Source organism: Theobroma umbraticum, unplaced genomic scaffold, assembly GCF_002168275.2.
Source record: "Theobroma umbraticum cultivar Fairchild unplaced genomic scaffold, ASM216827v3 scaffold_51.0, whole genome shotgun sequence".
Taxonomy (NCBI): domain Eukaryota; kingdom Viridiplantae; phylum Streptophyta; class Magnoliopsida; order Malvales; family Malvaceae; genus Theobroma; species Theobroma umbraticum.
Window position 1 is genome coordinate 520031 of NW_018397260.1, and position 232 is coordinate 520262.

The window sequence follows — 232 nt, forward strand, 5'->3', positions numbered from 1 at the left end:
TCCGGTTAAGTGTGACCCTTGTGCACAAGTGAGCTCTAGCTAGAGAATCTTTGGATGGCCGACGGGCTGTTAGACATGACTGGGGTCAAGGTCTATGATTTTACGTAGCTAAGCCACAAGTTGTTATACACGGTTGCGATCGCCTGATTTCTCTTATGTCGACCAACATCGTTGAGAGTACCATGGCATGTGAGGATCCGATAGAGCGGAGCTCTCAGATGTTATTACGTGA

At 47.8% G+C, this 232-nt stretch overlaps 1 long non-coding RNA gene across 2 annotated transcripts in view; it reads left to right on the top strand.

Annotated features, from left to right (window-relative positions):
- Positions 1-232, top strand: part of LOC110416385 (uncharacterized) — a 6652-nt gene that overhangs the window by 5873 nt on the left and 547 nt on the right. The gene's annotated exons all lie outside the window — the stretch shown is intronic.